This window comes from Leopardus geoffroyi, chromosome A1, assembly GCF_018350155.1.
Source record: "Leopardus geoffroyi isolate Oge1 chromosome A1, O.geoffroyi_Oge1_pat1.0, whole genome shotgun sequence".
In the NCBI taxonomy this organism is placed as follows: Eukaryota; Metazoa; Chordata; class Mammalia; order Carnivora; family Felidae; genus Leopardus; species Leopardus geoffroyi.
The window spans coordinates 121,067,879-121,089,964 of record NC_059326.1 but is presented as its reverse complement, the minus strand read 5'-3'; the positions used below and the strand labels follow the sequence as shown (position 1 = coordinate 121,089,964).

Sequence of the window (22,086 nt, the reverse complement as noted above, 5' to 3'; positions counted from 1 at the left end):
TTGCATGAATGTGCATAGGGAGACATTATTTACTATTTTTATATCCTACCACATTTCAAATTTGCATGATTTAAATTCACATAGAATGTGGCCACCTTGGATATGGTGCCCAGTCCTAAAGATACTCCCCAGAACTCTCTGGCCGTTTATCCACGTGGGCATTTGAAAATTAGAAAGCTTAGAAGGTGATTTTATCATGAACCAAAATGGAGGCACATACATCTCAGTAACCAATATGCTTGTAGAGTTGCTGCTGACACATCCGTTTGATAGATTTTTGATTTCCTGTCATTTTTGAATAAAACAAATAGCCCTGACATCTGTTTGTTCTTGCCGCTGGCAGTGGGGAGACACGGCTCCGTGAGGTTTGATCACATAGCAGAGTTCCTTCACGCTGGAAAGATTAAGACCTCCGTTTTAGCTATATCTTAACTCCCCTTTGAACCAGCTCCTCTGGGTAGCTGGACTTTATAAAATAAGGTGCTGGCTTTGTTCGAAGATCATTAGGAGGCAGAAATGCAGTTTCTTCCAGAATTATCCACAGTGATGGAATTCAAGTGACCCTTAAGAGTTGCTTTAGAAAAGAGGCAAATAAGTATTGATTGGGGAGACCTGTTTATTAGGTGATAAAGCCAACTTGCTTTCTCTTGCAGGGGACCTGTGTTGTCCTAATTTGCTCAAGAATCACTTCTTGGCCCCAACACATCACTGATGCAGTTTTTGAAATCCAACTTTAAGGATACACTGTTGGCAGCTTCAAGAAGAGGAGACCCTCCTTCCAGGACATGAAATGATACACTCCCCTGGGAGCCTGCCTCAGATAGTGGCACTCATGGACATGAGACCTGCTAGCTGGGTTTTTATGGCACAGTCTCTTTATGATTTACAAATAAAGGAAAAAAAAAAAACCATAGAAGGTGACGTCTGCCCTTCTTCAGGATGTCCTGCTGACTGCCTGGTGACAGTGTCAGGGAAGCCAAGGACAGGCTGGAGGTCTGGCGAGTGGTGCTGGTGCCCATATGTTATCAGCCTCATTGCTCATGGGATTCATGAGAAGATTCTGGGACAGATAAAGGAGTTAAACCTGATGCCTGATGCATGAGTGTCCTACAACAAAAAGGAATATACCAGGCCAGTGTTGAAGCTAAGCTACATTTAGAGTAATGTTTGGTTCTCAGAAATTGAGAACATTTAATGTCTACCCATAAGTACTACTTAACTGTCACCAGTATGGCTTTTATAATGTAACCTGTCCACAGTATGATTTGGTCTTCTGAAAGAACATGGGTTGGAGAGCGGGAAGGCAGGGGGTGACTTTGGCATTATGTGACATGGAGGGCAGCATGAACCTCTCTGTGTTTCCCTGGCAAGTGGGGCTACCTGGGCACAGGTGTTCTGTGTAGTGATGATTAGACAAGGAAGGGAGTTTAGTATGAAAAGCACAGGTTTGGGAATTTGACAGAACAAGTGTTACCACCTACTAGCTCAATGATTGATCATCTACATAATTTTCAATTTTTCCAAAGCTCCTTCTTTTTCATTGCACAACGAGGTTATAGAATTGACTTTGTGAGGTGGTCGGATCGATTTGGGATTGTGTGTATAGAGTGCCTAGTACGCTACCTGTTGCATCGTAGAAGTCTAGTACCTAGACGCCATTACTATGTGAAACCATTTTGAAAATGTACTTTTCAAATGTAATATGAGGTAGTATTACTGTTTGAAAATTAGGTGACAGTAGTTTGCATTTACCATGATTGGAAGCCAAAATATAAGTGCACACTACCTAATAGGAAGCTTGAAGAGAGGCAGTAATTTGGAATTCATCTGCTTAAGATAAAAATTGGGCCATTACTGGGAAGTCTTGGGGAAATTGTTCTTTTTTTTTAATATTTGAAAATTTTTCCACTTAGTGCAGTGATGAATATCAAAGCAATTTTATTTTTTGTATAAGCCTGCCACTGTGAGCTTCTTCTTACTGTATTTGAGCTGTTTGTGCTGCTTGAGTTCTGTCTTTTAGGATAATCTCTCCTCATTTTCTTAGTGTCTCATTCTTCAGGTGTGTTGGAGAGAAAATGAATGGTAGAAACCAGAACAAAACTTTGACTTCTTTTTCCAGTTTGTCAGCGGCATTTGGTAGGCTTTTGGAATAATAGCCCATTTCGAAAAATAAGAGGCCATGTAAATGATCACAGAGGTGAGAGGTTAGAAATCCATATGACACTGAAATAAACTTAATGCATCCTACCCAACAACCTACATCCTCTGAAGCAGGAGTTCTCAGCTTTTGGTGTTCATTAGAATCACCTAGGGAACGTTATGCACTTTTGCTGATGAAGGTACATCCTAGAGCAATAAATACATCAGAATCTTGGAGATTCTGGGTGGAACCCAGGCATCCATCCATACTTTTTAAAGCTCTGTAGGTGGTTCCCATTGGTAACTAGGGATGCGAACACTAGACTGAATTCTTGGTGATTTTCAGACATTATCTGATTTCTTTCTTAACACCTCTGAGGTAGGAAAGGATATTTGTAGCAAGAATTTTTGTTAGAAATACAAAGAGTGGGGTGCCTGGGTAGCTCAGTCAATTAAGTGTCTGACTTTTGGTTTCAGCTCAGGTGATGGTTCATGAGTTTGAGCCCCGCATCGGGCTCCACACTAACAGTGCGGAGCCTGCTTGGGATTCAGTCTCTTTCTCTCTCTCTCTCTCTCTCTCTCTCTCTGCCCCTCCCTGCACTCTCTCAAAATAAATAAATAAATAAAAAGAAATTGAAAGAATGAAGCAGAAAGAGGACGAATTTTTGCTAATTCCTTAAAACCAGGGCGGCCAGTGCAAATGGCTTCGGGGACCTGGCAGGTGATCTGATGAGTCAGGCAGGCTGGTGGTGCCTTGGGAGACCCTGGGAACACATGTCTGTTTAAAGGTGGACAGCTGCTGCCCAGCTCTCACACACTGTTGCCATGTGGCTGTTTTTTCTAGTTAACTCTAATTTCCTGTTTTATAGGAAAAGACAGACTTTTTTTAAAGAAAAGAATTCTCCCAATTTTTACATGCTGGCAGTAATTCAGAATTGTTTACAACATTGTGCTGTCCAAACCAAACATGTTTTCCAGTAGTTTCCGGCCTCTGCCTCAAGAGTGTCAAGGCCCAGCCTAAACATCCCAGTCAGTTTTTAATTGATTTGCATTTCCCCACTCTGGATGGAAGCTACATTCTGTCTCTTCTCCAAGACTGCTTTGATATGTATTTTCCTCCCATTCCCAAGAAATCCTCTGGAGTTGCTTCAGACACTTATCCTCTCTCAATATTTTTTTTTTAAGCCTTCTGCAGGCATCCATTACTTCAAGCTTCACATATATGTGTTAGAATTATTATGCTCTTTTTAACATTAATTAGAGCTTGTTAGAGTTTATTTTTATAATATGTCAGAATCCTTTTCCTGTGAGAAAACATGTAGAGATGTCAAAATCAGGAGTACTGCCTTACTGGGCATATTAGGAACATGTGGGAAGGGGTTAATTCACAGTCCAGGCCGGTCTCCTCCTGACCTGGTGTGGCTGGGCCTAAATCTCGAGGCAATGATTTTGTCCAGTGATTCCCACACTTCTCCTTGAATCAGGAATCCTCGGGGGAGGTGTGCTAAATGCAGGTTCGCAGGCCCTCCGCCAAAGATTCTGATTCATGAAATCTCATTTGGGACCGAGGGGATCTGCCTTTTAAAGCAAGTTCACCAGGAGATTCAGCTGCGCTGTTCCACAGACCACATTTTGAGAAACACTGAATTCGGGACAGCGTTTTTGCCCTCCGTGTCTCCTATCATGCAAAAAGGCTTTGCAATCATTTGGGCCCACTGATCAATACAATGGACCATTCAGGACAAAACATAAAGTTCTTATGCTGAGATGAACTGACTTTAGCTATCCTTATGTGATTAAGGTGCTTTTACCATGAAGGGTCTTTGACGGTTTCAGTCATATGTGGGTAAAAAAAAGGTGCTCTATTCTTTTTATATAAATTGCTTTGTGTATTTTATAAGCAGTGTATATGTAGTAATATCCTTTTTGTCAGACATTGTAGGGTGCATGGTATAGACAAGTCGAGGTTATTCTTTTAAGTTGCACGTCTTTTTTTGTATTTTAATCATTTACACTGTAACACTTAATTTAGTATATATTTCCCTGCTTTTGCAAACAGTCTACTAAAAATAATGAAAACAATTAAGGTTATCATTTATGTTTTTCACTCTTTCAGGTCCTATTTGGGTTTGTTAAAGCCCCTACCATGAATGACACTGCTCTTTGAGATCTGCAGTGGTTTTTGCAGTGTTTTCACTCACTGTTACCTGTTACCTTTGTCTCTGCCGTTACTCTCACCTGCCTCTAGGAACCCTCATCTCCTTCTTTATGGGGCTGGGAAATTATGTCATTGCATACTCTATGTCCAGTAACAGTAAACAGAACCTAAACGAGGCTCTGAGAGACTTTTTTCTGAGGACATGCTGCTTTGACTTGGTGATGTTATTTTACTGTAACTTCCTGATTCTCAACTTCATTTGTCAAATCTTTGACCTCAAGGTAAGTGAGATGTTGCCACACATGCTTTCTTTTGATCTAGAAGTCATTGTCTCCCTCAATTGTGTAAGTGTTTTTATATGTACAGTTGTATAATGTGAAACATAAGTTAAATTCAAATGAACATTTCTCAGGCCCCTTTTTTGTGAGGTATGAAGTATTTTTGATTCAGTGTTATTGTGATTTAGAGCTATAAATGAGTAGTATAGCTCTGAAATTCAGTCCTGTAGACATTCTGAAATAAAGTTTGTTATGACTCATACTTATGCATGAATTTTACTTTCTTGGGGGGATGTCACTTGACTCAGCAGAGCTCGTGTGTATCATTGGTAGTGATGATCCTAGTCCTTTGCAGCAGCCCCAGATGAGGCTGTTATACCAATCGTATGATGTCAGCTCCCCGCTTCCCCCAAGGTGAGCCATTAAACTTTCTCCCAGCAATAAACAGAGGCCACTTTTATTGGGTGATCTCAGCGGGCTTTGGGCTAATGGAGCCAAGGTCCGGGGTTGACAGAGGAGAACTGAAGCACAAACAGCAACATGAGGTCACGTGATCCCCCAGAGGGAGGGGGCACAGCAGCTCCTTGTCAACTTGCGAGGCTCAGCTCTCTTTTCTGTACTTTGTTTCCATGAGATCCTTTCACTTGTCTGCTTTTTACCTGGGTGTATTTGAGTGGCTTTCTGTGCCTTGTTTCTAAAATGCTTTGTCCAAGTCCTATTGATGTCTTTCTTTTATTAGAGCCTGGGTGCCTTAAGGAGTAGAGTCCTTAGTTCAACCAGCATTTATTGAACACCTATTATTATGTTCAAGAAAAAAGCAGGATTTATCTAGTTCTGACTCGATCCAGGGGTTTCTAGGAGGCTTGCATCTTCATTATACAGACATATGGCAGCAGTGGGTAATGATGGTAAGACTGGACACACGTACCTGCTGAGTAAATCAAACAGTGATTGCTTATTTAAAGGATGCACACACACACACACACACACACACACACACACACACACACACAAAATCAGCCGAGGGCACGCAGTGCGGAGATCAGCACATAAATGTTTAGCTTGGTGGCCCTGAAGCCTCACCAGCATATTGCATGGTTGTGGATGATCCTGTGTGAATTAGTGAGGGGCACATCATAAGAAATGAAGATATTTTTTGCAAGATAACCAGTTTTCTGTAGGAGCAGCCTTATAAAGAGAAGGGTGGAGCTGCCCTGCATGAGCCCGTCTCCTCATCTGAGCCACATAGAAACTTCACATTTCATAATGATTGCTGGATAGAGGATATTCAGGCATAAATATCTTTTACCTTCAGACTGTTCTATTACAGCCTGACCCAAGCACATTCCTGAATTCAGGGCTGCAGGATCAGCATAGTGTTTTCCTGATATCTGGGTGGGGCCTGCAAACCCCAAAACCTTCACGCAATCATTAGACAGACTGAGGCAGGTAGAGAGGTGGAATCCTAAGAATGACAAACCCAGTGTGATGGGGGCTTGGAATAGAAATTATATTAACCGAGTGGAACAATTTATAGAAATTTAAAATGTGATAGTTAAATTTTTACATGCAGTATTTCTTACACACCTTGACTGCCAGTCAGAACCCTCTGGGTAGCTTTAAGACATACTGATGCTTGGGTCTCAGCTCCAGAGTTTCAAGACTGTAGCCCTGGCATCAGGATGGTGTAAAGCTCCCCAGCTGATCCTGAAGCCATGGATGGAAATTCCTACCATCGTCAGAACTAATGTCTGTTTTTCCCTGAGTGGGAGCCCTTAAGAAGCTAGCAGGAGGAGGGATGGTAATATGAGACCTCTCCCTTCTAGTGATTTGCCTCTAGGACTTCAGAAAACTACTTTACTGTCCAAGAAAAAAGAGCCCCAATGTCTCTTAAATGCTAGTAGGGGAAAAGTGAACCTAAAAATACTCTGCCATGTGTAGTTTGCTTTGTTGTGACCATAAGTTTGAATTGCATTTGTTGGAACAGAATCCAATGCGGAGAAAGGATCCCATAATAACTCCAGACCCTTGCTTGTCTTCAAAGGGTTAACCTGAGTTACTGCACTTCCGGACCTTAAGATGTAGCTCTCCAAGCTATGGACAGGCGTGCTGTGCAGGAGGCGGCAGAGACAAAATAGCAGCCACCATCCTGTTAAATTAAACTCCGTGGAGCTATTCTCCAGCATTCTCGGAGAAGGTTAGAGCCGTTTCATGCCTGCCATCTGTTAGGCTGCTGATGGAATCATTACTTCTTTGTGTTGGTGCCAGGATGAACTTTTAGATCCAATGACGAAGGAGAAAGTGCTAACCGTTCAGTTGTATGCTTTTGTTTTCTTATTTTGAGTTTAGATGGTCCCCTAAATTCACAAGTCTATCACTTGTGCCAACATTTGAAATCCCCTCATTGCCAATTTTTTTTAGAGGTGTAGGGGGAATTACTTTCTGGGCTGAAGCTCCTCTGTTATTTGTATTTGTTTAAAGATGTAGTCATTAATCTCATCAAAAGCAAAGTAAAACAAAATTTTCCCTGGTCCCCAGGATAGGAGGGGACCCAGAAAGCACCCAGAAAGAATTAAATGGATGAAATACCCTAGCGTCTAGTCATTGTCACTGGAAACAGGATATAGGGCAAGGAGAGGGAGAGAAAAAGGGGAAAAGCCTATCAGGGTTGTATCTGCCACTGAGTAGATCAGGGTGAGTGTGAGGAAAACTCGGTTGTCTGATATTTTCTTTCACAAATGACATTTGGAGAATTAGAGAATATAGCATGGAAGTTTAGAGCCTCAATTCATGTGTTGCTTCCCCCCACCCCCAGTACATATTCATAGATACAGAAAAAAAAATTTTTCATGCAACTTTCTCCTGGTATCTTGGTGATTGGATCTAAAGACTTTGGAAAACTTGAGTCCCATCTGAGGCACTAGATGGCTACAATTTTTAAATACAGTTTTAAATCGGATTAAACAATGCATCAGCTTCCAATTGGAACTTTTCCAGTATGGAGAGTCATCTCTTTCTATGTGTGAAGTCAGAAGCTAGCGTTATAACTATTTCCTTAGGTGTTAATTGTTCTGTCAAGTGCTATGAGAACCATTTCTTCCTGGAAAAAATAAGTGCTAACGATGTTTTTGGGCCTTAATAGGGCAAGGATTTTACAGAGAATTGGGGAAAAGCAGAGTGTCAGCCAGGCATTTATTCCCACCCCCCCCCCCATCTGCCTCTGAAACTTCTTCCTGGGGATTGTCACCTGCAATTTTCTAAACAGGGTATTTGTACCCTTGGGAATATTAACCATCTCTACGAGGGATGTATGAAGCCACAAAACAGATGGACAGAATGCTTCTCTTAGAGCCTTCCTTTTGCTCAAAGATTTGTGGGAAACGTTGTTTTTCTATTAAAACAAACATAGAGCCATATAACTTTGTGGAATGTAAAATTATAATGGATCCTTAAATGGAAAAGAAGAAGACTTAACGTCCTTTTGCTTGGAGCACTGCTTAGTATGCTGCCTACTACATAGCAGGTGTTATATTAGGTTGAATCTAATGGAAATATCGAAGAGTAGCAATTACACATGCTTCAGCCTGCTACAAGCGCCTGCAATTAATACATCCCCAGTGTTCCAGGGCTGTCTTCTGCTAGTGAGAGTCACATTCCTCTTTGGAAACGTTGGCGAATCCCTGATGCAGGCTGCTCCAATCCCTGGGACTCCCAGAATTCCCATGTCCCTTAGAGTCGGCCTGGAATCCCAGCAACATGGCCCTTGCCTGCCAATATCTTGTGATACAAAATGGGGCAAATCTCCTGTAAACTTGAGCCAGCCTTGCCATCAGGGGCATCATGGATTATTTAGAGGGCCAAGTTAACATACAGCTCTTAGTTGTTGGGGAGGTACATAAGTATGAAGGGTACTTTTTAAGTATTAAAGTTTAAATTATTTTTCTCTCATTTGTTGGGAGGTGGTCATGTTTCCTCTTTTGTTAAGAGAAAACCGTAGTCAGGCAAATGTTGTTTGTCAATATAATGTTTTTGACATACCGTTTTTCCCTAAATGGAGGCAGTTCAGATACACCTATATAAACGCTGCTTTTCTAACCAGTCTGTCCAGTGTTTACTTAAGTCAGGGTGTTCGTTAAAATCCTTGAGAAGGGGTATAATTAGTCTTGATGGGGTCAGATAACAAACACAAGGAAAAAATTAATGAAGCAGTGTTTTGATTCTTGATTCTTGTAATTATAGTGGTGCGGCTGGTTCTCCTATAGTGAAGCTTTTACCATTTCCAATAATAAATGTCTTTTCGGGTTGTATTCTCTCACATATGTTTTAACTGTCATCTAGATGGAAATTGCATGGCAGTTGCCAGCAGGAATAACCTGTACTTTATTTACAAAATACATATATATTTCTATTGAGAATATCAACGATGGTCGTACCTCAACTTCTTTGTTGAAAGAACATGTCCTGGTCAGATCTGAATTTCCCTTCACAAAAGTGAAATATGACTATATTTTGGGTAATAGCTTAAGTTGAAAATACCAGAAATTTGAGCATTGATTCAATGCTCAATTATATCCTAGAAACCTAAATTTGAGTCCTGGTTCTATTATGTCCTAGACATGTCCATAAATTCTCAAAGCTTTGTTCTGTTCATATGGGAAGGAGTAATAATGGGGATTTTTTTTTAGGGTTGTTGAAAGGGTTAAGTGAGCTCAAGACATGTAAAAACTGTTGGAACCATGCCTGGTATGTGGTAAATGCTCAGCAGTCTCTGGAAGAGATTGTGTTAAGTTGGTGTTCTTTAAATGTTTGGTAGAATTCTCCAGTGAAACCATCTAGGCCTTAAGATTTCTGTTTGAAGGAGATTTTTTGAAGTTGTTATTTAAATTTAAGTTAGTTAACATACAGTGTAGTCTTGGTTTCAGGAGTAGATCTTAGTGATTCATCTCTTATGTCTGACACCCAGTACTTGTCCCAACAAGTGCCCTCCTTAATGTCCTTCACCCATCTGGCCCATCTCCCCACCTAGCTCCCTACACCAACCCTCAGTTTGTTCTCTGTATTTAAGAGTCTCTTACGGTTTGCCTCCCTCTCTGTTTTTATCTTATTTTTCTTTCCTTGCTCTATGTTCATCTGTATTGTTTGTTAAATTCTACGTATGAGTGAAATCATAGGATATTTGTCTTATTCTGACTGACTTACTTCATTTACAGGTGTAGTATTTCTTTCATAGTTTGAGTGCATCAGGGGCTCTTGGGTGGCTCAGTCAGTTAAGTGTCCGACTTCAGGTCAGGTCATGATCTCACAGTTTGTGGGTTCGAGCCCTGCATCAGGCTCTGTGCTGACAGCTCAGAGCCTGGAGCCTGCTTTGGATTCTGTGTCTCCCTCTCTCTCTGCCCCTCCCTGTCTCTCTCTCTGTCTCTCAAAAATAAATAAACATTAAAAAAATTTTAAATAGTTGGAGAGCATCAAATGCTCTATTTCATTTTGGGTGAGGGTGGTAGTTTGTGTTTTTGAGGAATTAATCCATTTTATCCAAATTGTCAAATTTACATGTGTAGGGTTGTTCATAGTATTTTCATATTAACCTTTTGATAGTCTCCTTGGTCTTTAATGACATGCTGTTTTATTCCTGATATTGGTAATTTGTGTCTTTTCTTTTTTCTTTGTCAGTTGCTAGGTGTTAGTTTTATTCATATTTTAAGAGAATTAGCTCTTCATTTCATTGATTTGCTCTATTGCTTTTCTGGTGTGTTTTGTGGATTTCTGCTTTTTATTATTTTTGTTTTCATTTGCTTGGGTTTTTTTTTTTCTCTTCTTTTTCTAGGTCTTCAAATGGGAGCTTAGATTATTGTTTTGAGACTTTTTCATTTTTCTAATGTATATATTTAGTGCTATAAATTTCCCTCCTAGCACCACTTTAACTGTGTCTCACAAAATTGGATTTTATTCCATGTAATATTTTAAAATTTATTTTTAAAATTAATTTTATTATGGGTATATATATATATATATATATATATATATATATAGATGGAGAGAGAGAGAGAGAGAGAGAGAGGATGTATGAGCAGGGGAGAGTGGCAGAGGGGGAGAGAGAGAGAACCTCAAGCAGGTTCCATGCTCAGCACGGAGCCTGACACAGAGCTCTATCCCATGACCCTGGGATCATGACCTGGCCTGAAATCAAGAGTCAGACACTCAACCATCTGAGCCACCTAGGTGCCCAGTGTATTTTTAAAATATCCCTTGAAACTTTCTCTTTGATCCATGGATTATTTAGAAGCTTGTTGTTTAATTTCCAATTGTTTGGAGATTTTCCAGCTGTCTTTCTGCTATTGATTTCAGTTTGATTTCACTCTGGTTGGAGAACACACCTGTATAATTTCATGGTGAGGTTTGTTTTCTGGCCCAGGATATGTGTTCTATCTTGGTATATGTTTCATGGGCACTTGAAAAAGAGTGGATCTTCTGTTGGGTGTAGCATTTTATAAATGTTGATTGGATCCTATTGATTGATGGTGGTGTCAAATTCTTCTGTGTACTATCTGATATTCTGTCTTGTGTTATAAATTGTTGAGAGAAGGATGTTGAGGTTTCCAACTACAATTGTAGATTTGTCTATTTCTTCTTTTATTTCTTTTGATAGTTTCTTCATATACTTTTCAGCTCTTCTGTTAAGTACATGCACATTTAGGTTTGAGATATCTTCTTTTTGGTTTAACCCTTTTATCATTATATAATATCCCTCTCTGTCCCTGGTAATTTTCATTGCCCTGAAGTCTCCATTAGCTGGAGTTCCTTTAATAGGAATTCCTATTTCTTTTTGTTAATATTTGTATGATGTATCTTTTTAAATAATTCTTTTAATCTGCCTGTATGGTTACATTTGAAGTGAGTTTTCTTGCATACAGTTTGGTCATGTTTTTTAAAGCATTCTGTTGATCTCTGACTTTTAATTAATGATTTAGACTATTTAAATTTAATGTAATTATTAGTATGTTAGGGCTTACGTCTTCCATTTTATTTTTAGATCTCTGTTTTTTTTCTTCCTTTGGGTTTTTTGAACACATTTTAGAATTCTTGTATGGTTTGTTCATATATAGTACTTTTCAGCAAATCTCTTTGTATACCTTTTTTTAGTGGTTGTTCTAGGTATCATACATGCATATATACATCTTATCACAGTCTCTTGGTGTCATCATTTTACCAGTTGAATGAAGTGTTGAAACCTTACCTCCCTTTATATTCCTGCCTCTTCATGTTTATAATTAATTGCCTTAAATATTTCTTCTACATTTAGCTGGAACCATATCAGTGTTTTAATTTTTTGCTTAACCATCAAACATAGTTTAAAAGATCCAATAGGAGAAGAATAGTTTACTGTATGTGCCCATATTTTGTTTACTGTGTTCTTTTTTCCTTCCCAATATTCGGAAATTTCTTCTTTTATCATTGTTTTTCTGTTTAGAGAACATATTGTAGCCATTTTCTTTTTAAGGATAGAATTTCTGGAAACTAAGTTTTTTTAGGTTTTAATTAGCTGAAAGTGTCTTGATTTCCCCTTAATTCCTTAAGGATATTTTCATAGGATAGATAGGATTCAGGGTTGATGTTCTTTTCTTCTAGCACTTGAAAAATGTGCCACTTCCAGTGGCCTCCATGGCTTCTGATGGGAGAAATCCACTATTTTTTTTCCCAATAAGTGTGGTGTCATTTCCCTCTGACTGATTTTTTTTCTTTTTGTGTTTAATTTTCTAAAGTTTGGCTATGTTGTGTTTTGATGTGGATTTCTTTGGGTTTAACCTGTTTGGTGTTTGCTCAACTTCTTCAACCTGTCAATTTATGTCTTTTGCCAAATTTGGAAAGTTTTCAGTCATTTCAGTACTCTTTTTAGTACTTCCCAGCCTCTTTCTCCTCTCCTCTGAAACTGTAATGACATGAATGTTAGATGTTTTGTTATTGTCACATAAGTCCCTGAATCTGTTTATTTTTATTTCTTCATTCTATTTTTTCTCTGTTGTTCACATTAAGTAATTTCTGTTACTCTTTAAGTTTACATTTTTTTTTGATCCCCTCCATTATCCTTTTGAGCTCATTCTTGGAGTTTTTTACTTTGATTATTATGTTTCACAGTTCTGAAATTTCTAACTGGTCTTCTGTCTAGTCTTACTTTCTTACACTATTTTGTTATTTGTGTCAAACATCTTTGTAGTTGTTCAATGAAACACTTTTATGATTGCTTAAAAACATTTGCCAGGTCATTTTAATGTCTCTTTCATCTTGGTGTTGGTATCTGTTGATTATCTTTTGCTTTTGTTTTGAGATCTTTCTGGTTTGTGATATGATGAATTATTTTTTTATCGAAGTCTGAGCATTTGGGGTATTATGAGATGCTGGATCTTGTTTAGACAGTGTCTTTTAACTGGCTTATTGTGATGCTAGTCCAGTAGGGGAAAGGGTGGGTACTGCCTTATTAATTGCCACATAAGGGTAAAAATTCTACATTGACATATGAGGATGGAGAGACATTCCCTGTTACAGTTTGGTGAGTTTGGGGATTTTCACTCTCCACTAGTCCCCACTGGTATCTCCCTGGCTAAGAGCGGTAGGAGTACCTCATCACCACTACCCATCTGGTGTCCAGTGATACCATGGTATTGATGAATATCCAAACTCTCCACTAGGTCTCCCCTGATACCACTTTCGTAGAGAAGGAGGGAAGTAACTTCTTCCTGCCAGGTGGAGGTAGAAGTCCAGGCCCCTCAAGTAGTTTCTACTGAGGGGATGAGGGAGTATTTGTTACCACTTGATGGGGATGAAAGTCCCAGCTCTCTACTTAGTCTTCTCTGACACCATCCTAGCAGAGGAATTCGGAACCCCTGTTAAAGCCAGTAAGAGTAGAAGACTAGGCTCCTTATTTGACCTTTGCTGGCATGTGTTGGGGTAGCAGCCATAGTATTTTCTGTAGCATGGCGTACAGTGATTATCTTCTGAATGTTTTCTATCTTGCTAGGTGGCCCCTTTCCTGGTCCTCTGCTTACAGACAGAAGGATATTGTTGTTGTTATTGTTTTGTCTCTGTGCCTGATGGCATTTCTAGGTTGCTGGCTTCTCCAGAACTCAGTCTTCCATATGTGAGGCAAAAAGAAAATCCAGGAAACTCACTGCAGTGTTGTTCTTTGGGTCTCGAGTTTCCTAGATGGGTTCCTTCTTTGTCCTACTTTTCTTAGTCTTCTTATTTTGTTTCTTACATAATGCTCAGGAGTTTTAGTTGTACTACCACTGATTTTTGATAAGTCCAATGTCTTTGGGCTCCTTCCTCTACTTAAGTTCATCTTTCTTTTATGTCTTAGCTCAAGTGTCACTTATGAGAAACTCTCTCTCCTCTCACTCTACATACTGGTCTAGGTTTCCCAATGCACTCTTGCATAGCATGTTGTACTTCTCCTTGCAATAACTTTGTTCAGTGTCTGTCTCCTCCATTTGATTGTAAACTTTAATTTTTATTAAAAAAGTTTTTTTTTGTTTATTTTTGAGAGAGAGACTGCAAGTGGGAGGGGCAGAGAGAAAGGGAGACACAGAATCTGAAGCAGGCTCCAAGTTGTGAGCTATTAGCACAGAGCCTGACGTGGGGCTCGAACTCACGGACCACGAGATCATGACCTGAGCCAAAGTCAGACGATTAACTGACTGAGCCACCCAGGCACCCCATGATTGTAAATTTCTTTCTTTTTTTTAACGTTTATTTATTTTGAGAGAGAGAGAGAGACAGCGAGCAAGCTGGAGCAGGGAGAGAATCCTAAGCAAGCTCTATGTTGTCAGCAGAGAGCCGGATGTGGGGCTCGAACTTACCGTGAGATCGTGACGTGAGCCAAAATCAAGTGTCACATGCTTAACCAACTGAAACATCCGGTGCCCCTTGGCTGTAAACTTCTTGAGGGCAGGAGTTGGTCCCATCTTGAATAAGTGAGCAACATTGTCATTTGCAAAATGAGGGAGTTGGAATGGTAAACTTAAAGACGCTCCATCTCTAATTTCTTTTCCTTCTCTTTCCCTCATTCACTCTCATTTCTCTCTCTCCATCCCCCAAATAATTTCCAAAATAGAATTATATAGAAATCTTCTCTTTCTGTGCCCTGTCAACATTGGGTTTTATCATGACAGAGAAAATAAATTTGGGTTATAAAGAATAATGACATCTTATTATGGTTTTATTTTGTACTTATTTGAATAGTAAGAAAGTTTATTTATCCTGTCAATAAATATTGAATATCTACTACATCCCAAGCTCTGTGGGAGGCTGTGGAGATAGAACAGTTTACTAAACACAGTCCAAGTTCTCATAGAGCTCACAGTTGAAAGGTTGTTTTTTTTTTTTTAATATTATTACGATCATTTGCATGTTTTTTGTGAATTGTGTCTCCACATCAGTTGTTTACCCACTTACCATCCTCTCCTTTCCGGTGCTTATTAAACAAGCATTTTGCTCAGGAATATGGAAGATATAAAATTAACACAATCCTTTTCATAAATCACTTAGCATCTATTCTGACTTATCAGTTCACGCATTCAAACAAAAATATTTTTCTCACAAAAGCATTCTGGGCAGCACAGTCATCACTATATTGTTTATACTTTAAAGAATGTGGGTAAAACTTAAAAAAAAATAAAGGCCAAAGTGCTTGTGATTTTGGCATATTAATTTTATAATGTGTCTGTGGCCTGACCACATAACAACAATTAATACCATATATTGCAAGGGGGAATTGAGCAGTTGGATTTAATGAAACCATTTTAACAAGAACCAGTTGGAGTGTTAGGTTGTCATTGCAAAGGAACCTGCCTAGAGTTTAACTTGTCATCTTGTTTTATTATTTTATTTTATTTCTTATTTATTTAAATTCAAGTTCGTTAACATACAGCACAGTATTGGTTTCAGGAGTGGAACCCAGTGACTCATCACTTACCTACAACAACCAATGAGTGTCCTCCCAAATGCCCATTACCCCCTTAGCCCATCCCCCCACCCACCAGCCCTCCAGCAACCCTCAGTTTGTTCTCCGTATTCAGAAGCCCTTATGGTTTGCTTCCCTCTCTGTTTTTATCTAATTTTTCCTTCCCTTCCCCTATGTCCAACTGTTTGGTTCTTGTTTTATTTTAAAATGATACTTAATTTGCATTTCCCAGACGTCAGAGGCCGTGATGAGAGGTCCTGTGTGACAAGCCTGTAACATCAGCAAGGTTTTAAAACCCAGCATTAGTCTTAGGACCTAAAATTCTACTCACTACAGAGGGAGCTCTAAGTAGACTGCTTTCCTAGCATGACATAGTTGGTAATATTGATCTTAATCTCCCTTATCTGTAGGGGATGTTTTGGTTTATTTATTAAGTGATCCCATATCCATTATCTCAGTCCATGAAGCAACCCTGTGAAGAGGGTCGAAGGCGATTTACACATGAAGAATCAAAGGCTCACAGTGGGTTAATTGACACAGCCAGTAAGTGGCCAAACTGTAGTCATTGTGCGGCCACATATTTATCAAACCTCAAATGAAATTTCATAGTAATGCCGTGTAATGCTAGATCCATCAAAGAGAGTTGTCTGTATGTCTCTTGATTTATATTTCCTGGTTACGAAGGATATTACTTATACCATGTCACGTCATTGTCATCCTATTTTATTTGCCTTATTTCCCTGAGGTGGAATAATAAACTCTATTGTGACTTACTTGATATGTTTCTGAGTATATGTGTAAAACGTGTCTTGTGAAAAGTTCTTAACTCACTTGCTTTCAAGTGACCCTGTTTGATTATTCTCTTTCTTGCTCTGATCTTGACTACTTTGGTGATAGAGCTAGAATTGGTTAGACTAATTGCGATTTTTTCATCTATAACATGAGGTGTTTGTGTTAGCATCTGGAAAGTATAGAAACTCAGGCTGGGAAGGGACCTTAAAAAACTTTGAATTTAAGCTTCCTCATTGGTGAAAAATAATTACAATTAGTGTATATTTATAGAATTGTTGTAAAATGATTAGTACAGTGCCTGGCATCTAGTGACCTCTTCAAAAAGGGCCAATAAAATAGGTGTTCTCTCTGAGAATTAACGGCTTGGTTGGAGGTTAACGAATGCTCCCTGTTTTCCAAAAAAACATGCTGATTGATGCCCCAATCACCCTGAATAACCACTGCTAGCATACCTCACTCATGTTTGTAGACTTCTGGTCTCCAATGTTGAATTACATGTTTTGCAAGGGTTGCTTGCATCCTAAATCAGTTTGTGTTCATTATAATTATTTAATTAACTGTTATGTAAACTCTGTATTAGTTTCCTATTGCTGCTTTAATAAATAGGACAAACCTGGTGGCTTAAAACAATACAAATTTATTACCTTACTGTCAGCCTGAAATGGGTTTCCCTGGACTGAAATCAAGATGCTGCCTTCCTTCCCGAGGCTCTAAGGGAGAATCTATTCCCTTCCTTTCTCAGCTTTGAGATGCCACCAATATTCCTTACCTTGTGGCTGGCTCCTTTCTCCATCTTAAGCCAGTAGTGTAGCATTCTCAAATTACTGTCCGACTCTCCACCTCTGTCTTTCACAAGGACCTCTATGATTACATTGGGCTTACCAGCATAACCTCTCCATTTCAAGATCATTAATTTATTCATACCCCACAGTCCTTTTTTTCCTGTAAAGTAACATATTCATTGAGTCTGAGGATTAAACTATGGGCATTTTGGGGGGACCATTATTTTGCTTACCACCACAACCTTTAACATTTGAGAGAAGAGAGAGGATGTTTTTATGAAATCCAGTTTCTTGCTTTGGAAAGACTCGTTAACAGTGAAAAAAAATTGCTTTTGAATTAGATGTGGGTTAGATGGCTCTAACATTTTGGCCAAATTGTGAAAGTCAAGAAGGATTCCACACTTAGATTTCTTGTGGAAGTGTCTGTATGTTCTTGCTCCATTTAGAGAAACACACCAGAAACCAGAAAATTCTTTATGGTTTTGATTTTTTGGAAGAAATATAATACAGAAATCTAGTCAGTACACTCATTCACAAAGAAAAGTCCTTGGCTCCACACCAGAAGACTGGTAAAGGCAAATATGTGTATTTTCATTTATTATAAATTGAAATAAAATATTGTAAATGTAGGAGTACTATTTTTTTTTGTGTTTTCTCACTTTAAGATGAAATTTGTCACTTTCTTGGTTAACTAGCCAACTGCCAATCCCAACTCTGTCAGATAAAAACTGTCTATTATTTAACCAAACTACATTCTACTCCCATCCCTCTTTTCTGGTATTTTTCACCCCTGGCTCAGAAATTCTTGACATTTTGGTGGAATCTTGCACCTCTTTGAGAACCTGATGAAAGCTAAGTCTGACCCTGAAGAATACCCATACAGATCATGTTTTCTTTCTTTTTTGTATCTTGGGTACAAAGAGTTGAGTTATTATACTTATTAGTTCTTGATCCAATTATCAGTTTGTGCAGATCCATCTTCTTCTTTTTATTCTATTTTATTTCATGTTATTTTATTTTCACTTTGACCTCCCATCCCCATCTCCACCTCCACCCCTGGAGATACACCGAGCTATGTATTATTGAAAGATAAATAGTATTGTGTTGCAATACTATGTTTCACATACAATTTTAGGTGAACTTGTGTGTCTTCTGAAAGCTACTCTTGGACACTAGGAGGTCTATAGGTCAAGAATCTTCTCTTTAATCTGCACTATTCAACACTGTAGTCACTAGCCTCGTGTGACTATTTTAATTCAAATTTAAGATGATATAAAATTGAAAAGTAGATTTCTCAGTCACACTAGCCACATTTGAAGTGCTCGGTAGCCATCTGTGGCTAGTGGCTGCTTACTGTCTAGCACAGCATAGCACAGCATAGATCATGCCTGCCATCACAGAAACTTCTAATGGACAACACTTCCCCAAGTTATCTGTATAAGAACTCTCCCAGATCTAAGGATTATTTTAGTTGGAAACATTTTTTCTAACTGGCATGCCTTTGTGCTTGTGTGGAATAACATTCCACAAGACTGAGAGAGTCCTCAATAGAGCAGATGGGGAGAGAGTCAGGGCATGAAAATTCTAAGTATTGGTTCTCGATCCAGCAAATTGAAGGACTTCAAATCTGCCCCCACCCACTTGCTCTCTGAGGAATTCTACAGTGAAACACACTTAACCCTTAAGGTCATAATTATAATCCCTCACTTTTATATATAACATTTTGTAATTTGAAAACCTATTGATTTACACCTGCCTTTGGTGATAGTGTTATTATTTTAACCATTGGTTGTTCATGAAATGTCCAGACTGGCATTAAGTTATGAAAATATAGGAGGTGATGTACAAGAGGTTTTTACTTTCCTCATTGAACCCCCTTTCAATCTACATTAAGAGATCATTCAGGGGCTTCTAGTTTCTGTGATCTTCTTCTCTCTTTGCTATTCCTCACGGTTCTGGTTCCCTTCTGGAATCAGGGACATGGAATCCTCTACTCTGGTCCCTGCTGAAAGGTGAAAAGTAGACCCTTATGGCCTTGGTCTCCTTTTATAGAAGGACAAGGACACTTGGATATTTAGATTCTTCAGAATGGAAAAAATAAACTCTTGGCTAGTTTTGACAGTTTCTTACTGCATAATTTTAATAGGAGTAAGGAGTTCAAGGAAAAAAAAAGGCAAGGAAGAGGGAAATGACTCGCTGTAGTATAGCTTCATTTTCTGACAAAGACACTGAGGCTAAAAATGGGTCAATGTCATGCCTAAGATTATTCAGCTAGTGAGTCTCTTCTCCACATTCTGTGCTCTTTCCTAAGTCATGCTGACAACTTGGGATAAAGAACTCCACAGTTCCCAGACCACTTTGATGTTTGTGTCTGATACATAGGACTCATTGAATTCCAGTCAGTATGCATCTTAGTCACCGTGAATCTTATGAAATGAGAGGCACTGTGGCTGAGAACAGTAGTTGATGTGAACATTTGCCATGATCAATAGATGTGATTGATGAGTCAGTGAATGGGCCCTTATGTTCAAAACTAAATGTCCCAGGAACTCTGATAGTCCCCAGATTTATAGAAGATAATTTCCCCTATGGAACTTAAATTTACTTTATATGTATTAGTACATTTGCTACAGCAGAGAACAACAAAGTTGCAGTGTGATAGGAAATGATGTGGATGTTGGGCACTTAACTTGGTTCATTCTTAGATAAGAAATTTGCTTTGGTACTTTCTCCAGCCATCTTCATCCTCCCTGCATGATTCAAATTCATGCCTCAGTAAAATCAGAAATGGTTACTTGTCATGAATCTTTATGTCTCTCTTGACTTGTCAAAACAACCTTAAATATGGTACTTTGACAGTGTGCTAGTGTTAGTACAGCTCATTAAATAGTACCTGTTCTCGGGGCGCCTGGGTGGCGCAGTCAGTTAAGCGTCCTTCAGCCAGGTCACGATCTCACAGTCTGGGAGTTCGAGCCCCGCGTCAGGCTCTGGGCTGATGGCTCAGAGCCTGGAGCCTTTTTCCGATTCTGTGTCTCCCTCTCTCTCTGCCCCTCCCCCGTTCATGCTCTGTCTCTCTCTGTCCCCAAAATAAATAAACGTTGAAAAAAAAATTAAAAAAAAATAGTACCTGTTCTCTACCTTTTGTGCATATGGTAGGATTGAATTTTTCTTCGATTTGCTGAAATTGGGCATGAGCAAGTGAATCAGTTTGGCTAGTGGAATGCTATCGGGAGAGCCATGAGTCACCTCCATACAGAAGCCTTAAGAGCCAGTGTGCAATGTGTGTGGGTGGAGCAAGCTCCCACTGTCTGGGAGAAAGCCTGAATCTGAAAAGTTGATAGATACATGGGAGGATAGGAAGCTGTCAGGGTGCAAAGCTACAGTTGATGCAAACATCAGGATGAAGGAATATGCTGAGGAACAACTGACACATAATCAGCATAATGTGCACCCACCATATTTGACTCATCCATGCTTGGGCACCATGGGGGCTCTGATTCCCTGGTCCTCAATACATTCTTTAGTTGGACATACTGGTATATATCTACTTGTTCTCTCTCGCTCCTTCCCTCCCTCGCTCTTTTTTCTCTTTGTTTCACCTTTCCATGCCTCCATCATCAGGAGTGGAGCTACTGGTGGATGTTGATTAGACTGCCTTAACACCCCCCTCAGCTTTACTGAGATTTGGAAGTTTTTTCCTGATTGTAGGCCCCTGACTTTTCCTTTCTCAGTATATTTTCTTTAGATAACTTATATTTGTATTGTAAAGATTCCACAACCCAGAAATGTGTTTCTCAAGGACCTGTGAAATGTAATCAAGGAAAGAGATCGTCCCTATTTGAGTGTCTGTGGGAGGGTAGGAGCCTAACTCTTGAAAAGTAACAATTATTGAACACAGAAGTCCTAATCACATGAACCAACCTCACTGTGAATGTCCTCCAGTACTTTCCTGTTAGCTCACCCCAGCATTTAAACATTCTACTGCCTTTTGTCTCAGCAGAATTGAATTTAGTCTCTCTCCTAAGTTGCAATAGTCTTAAATAAGTCTTCCTTAACATTTTTAACAAGTGTCCAGTGAAGTTTTTCTTTAAAAATGCATATGTATTTAATTTGATTAAGTAGTGCCAGATTGTTATTTAGAATGGCTATACTGGTTTATATTTCCATATATATATATATATATATATATATATATATATATATATATATATATCTGTTAGCAAACCAGAAGGTTCTTACATCCCCATGTTTCTACCAACCCTTAGACATGTTTAGAATTTTAATGTTTGTAAACTGATAAACCTAAGTAATATCTCATTTTTTTAAATTTGCATTTCTCAAACTACCAATGATTCTGAGCACTTTCTTTTATATGCTTGATAGATTTTTGGGTTTCCCACCTCCATAAATTCTCTGTTCATGGTTTTTGTCTTTTATTCTATTGGGATTGCTGTTTGTTCTTGCTCTTTTGCAGGAATTCCTTTTATGTTCAGTTATGGCCTTGTCAATTTTAGACCTTCCAAATAACTTCTCCCATGTTTTCAGCCACTGGTGGATGTTGTCACTTGTTAAACAGAAATGCACATTTAAAAAACTGTTTATTTTGAACTTCAAACTCAAAGAAGAGTTGCAAAACTAATATATAAGAACTCTAATATTTATTCAGGCTCACTAATTTTAACATTTTATTCCATTTACTGAATTTTCTCTTTCTCCCTTACTCTCTCGCCCACCCTGTCTCTGTCTCTCGCCACACAGACACACACACACACACACAGACACACACACACACACACACACACACACGCACACACACCCATAATTTATATTTTTAAATAAGCATTTGTGAATAAATGGCAAACATTCTATTTCTTTACTCCTTATTATTTCAGTGTGTGCTTCCTAAGAACAGGATCAAGCTATAACCAGAGTACAAGCATGAAATAAGAAAATTTAACATCGATTCAATATCATCTAATCCTC

The 22,086-nt window shown here is 38.9% G+C and overlaps 1 protein-coding gene across 6 annotated transcripts in view; it reads left to right on the top strand.

Annotated features, from left to right (window-relative positions):
• The window catches only part of PRELID2 (PRELI domain containing 2), a 195,390-nt gene that overhangs the window by 62,662 nt on the left and 110,642 nt on the right, over positions 1-22,086 (top strand). For 5 of the 6 annotated variants that reach the window (XM_045492536.1, XM_045492566.1, XM_045492550.1 and 2 more), the window contains one exon: positions 654-4,837. The exons of the other annotated variant lie outside the window; for it this stretch is intronic. The gene's annotated coding sequence lies outside the window, so the exon portion shown is untranslated. Of the gene's footprint in view, positions 1-653; positions 4,838-22,086 lie in introns of those variants that run through there. 6 annotated transcript variants of the gene reach the window in all.